Here is a 3,007-nt window from a genome sequence, read left to right as displayed (position 1 = left end):
TCTGACAGGAAGGCAGGGTTGGAGTTGTTCGCCCTCGCCCCATTAGAGGGTGTGTATGCTATGTCGCTGGCAGCGTAGAACATCTACAAAAGCAAAGAAACCAGAAGTGCTTTATGGGATTTCAGGGCTTCTTCTCCTTTTGGTTATTTATCATTCGTGTGGCGTCGTAGTGAAGTCAGGTAGTCGTCAAAATAATTAAATCAGAGAATTCGGCATGTTTTGCCCTTATATATAGTTCAACGCCTTTTATGTATATTTAAATCGCTATGTGGTTTTATTGAAGAAAACGTTGATCAAATACACACAAAACCTATATCTAGAGTTTTTTTCAAGGATACTCAAGTCTGCAACCTTTGAAGGCCAGTTTCTCTCTAATGTTCCACTTGACATAAAGACACACACACACCTACTTTAATAGCCCATATCTCGATTTCTATCCAACTTATATACCGATTCCCCCCCCCCCCCCCCTCTCTCCCCCTCCCCCCCCCCCCCCCCCTCTCTCTCTCTCCCCCCCCCTCCCGTATTTCATCAAAAGCAAGTCCAACGAACACGCGTTAAGGTGATACCAATGACTCCAAATGTCCATAGACTGACAAACCCCTGATTTCTTCCCAGAATCGGACGGGCGCGTTCCGAAATGACTCCGCCCCCACAGCTAGTTCTTGCTCTGGCTGCATCTTCGCCTTGTATACCCACATAGAAAAATTCAAACTGAGCCAAGGACACAAGAAAATAATAACAACAAGTCTTTCTCCAAAATACATTCTCTCTTGGGGCTCATCAATGCTCTGCGTATTTCCGTGTTCAATGTTTCATATCCATTCAAGGGCATTTCATTAGTAGTGAGATATTTCAGGAAAGAACTCGCATGACTAATTTAATTTTCTTTTATGATGAGACGTTTAAACTGTCCCTGTCTCGATCTACGACGCGCAACATACTCATAGATGAATAATGATTTTCACTGAAAACAAGTCACCGAGATACAGTTTGGATCTTACGGGTTACGACATTAGACAAGGGTCCAAACGACTACACCTCACTAGTGATCCTATAGGATATTAATGACATTTGGTTGAGTAATCAAACAGCTGAAACAAATCAGTAACATAAAGCAGCGTGCCCGAAGTCCGAAGCTTTTTCAGCACTTAATCTACTTTCGTATTAATATCAAATTTCTCGGAAAGCATCAGGTAAAACTATTACACAACAGCCTAATGAACTTAGCTTTGATCTAAAGTATCTTGTCAAAAAAGGATACGTCTCCCGTTTATTCAGATTCACCCTTTGGCTGTCAACGTAAAAAAGAGCATCTGACTTGTGAGCTAGATAAGATAATTATCAACAAAAAGAGTTAGATGCTGCTTGATTAATGAACTCAAATTTCAATCTAACCAATCTGGACCCCCCCCCCCCCATCTCTCTCTCTCTCTCTCTCTCTCTCTCTCTCTCTCTCTCTCTCTCTCTCTCTCTCTCTCTATCTCTGTTTCTCTCTGTCTCTCTGTCTCTCTGTCTCTGTCTCTGTCTCTGTCTCTGTCTCTGTCTCTGTCTCTGTCTCTCTCTCTCTCTCTCTCTCTCTCTCCACCTTCTCTCTCTTTCACACACACACACACACACACACACACACACACACACACACACACACACACACACACACACACACACACACACACACACTCTCTCTCTCTCTCCCCCCCCCCCACACACCTCACAATTAAACACTCACCCATCCACCCCTACAAACTGGCATACACACACACACGCACATCCTCTTTCTTCCTCTGTGTGTTTGTTTGTGTGTGTGTGTGTGTCTTTGGGGAGGGGGATGTATCAGTAGGCTATATCTACTTTTCTCATATGGATAGAACTTGAAATGCGAACAGAAAATAGTGACAATTTCTGGAAAAGATTTCATTTGCCAACTAAGGGAGCGCATTGCAACTAAGGAAGAGCATTAAACAAAGTGCTGTCAAGTGGACCAGTTCCTTCCCTTCCGTTGACGTTCCAATCTGCGTATTATTCTGTTTGTGGTTGTGACTGCATTCTTCTCTAACAGTTGTGGTTACGCATTTTTTAAACTGTAAAAATGTGACATCTTCTTAAGCTTACTATTTGTTATGAACTGTTTTCACAGTTATCAAAAATGGAGATACGACCAAAAAAAAAAAAAAAAAAAAAAAAAAAGCCCTGGGGTCGCGACATGGGGAGTGCATGAGCTGAATCAATCCTCAAGAACAAAAGTGTGGACAAGAGAAGTTTTCCTTTCCCCCCACACCTGACTGAGCGCGCGTACGTTCCGCGTAATTTACTGTACGCGCAATCTTGAGATCGCGTTTCAACGATCGTATAATTGTGTCATTCTTGTGGGCTCTTCAGTTTGACATTTTAATTTTAATTTTTTATTTGTACACTTTTGAAAATGTATGTGGATGTTCCTTGATGTGAGTAAAAGAATAAAGATGAAAGTGAATTAAAAAAAAAACTATTAAAAAACTATTAGATAAATTGAATAATACACTTTGTGAAGTTTGAGTTTGATATCTGACATTGTATCATTCTTGTGAGCTCTTCAGTTTCATACGTTAATCTTAATTTAAAATTTCATATTTTTGTTCTTTGAAAATATATGTGAATGTTCCATGATGTGAGTAAAAGAATAAAGATGGAAGTGAATTAAAAAATTTTTTTTTTCAAAATATGCGATCGTTAAAACGCGTGGCACAACTTTTAAGATTGTGCCAATCGGTAAATTGCGCGGAACACAATTATTCAGTCCAGCTCAGAAACTTTCATAACACACCACTGACGGTAACGAGCTAGACCGGAAACGCAAAAGGAGGTTCCAGTAAGCGATGTAATTTTCTTTTCCCAGTTCTGATTCTTTCTGTCTCCATTCTCTTTTTCTTTTTTTTTTTTTTCGAGGGGGAGGGGTGTTGGACAAACATGTGGCAAAAAGTATGGTACAGTTCCCCGTCCGGTGAGAGAAATCTCTCTCTCTCTCTCT

This window comes from Aplysia californica, unplaced genomic scaffold (genome assembly GCF_000002075.1).
Source record: "Aplysia californica isolate F4 #8 unplaced genomic scaffold, AplCal3.0 scaffold00730, whole genome shotgun sequence".
Classification (NCBI taxonomy): Eukaryota; Metazoa; Mollusca; class Gastropoda; order Aplysiida; family Aplysiidae; genus Aplysia; species Aplysia californica.
The sequence above is the reverse complement of the archived record's forward strand: the minus strand, read 5'-3'. Positions refer to the sequence as shown.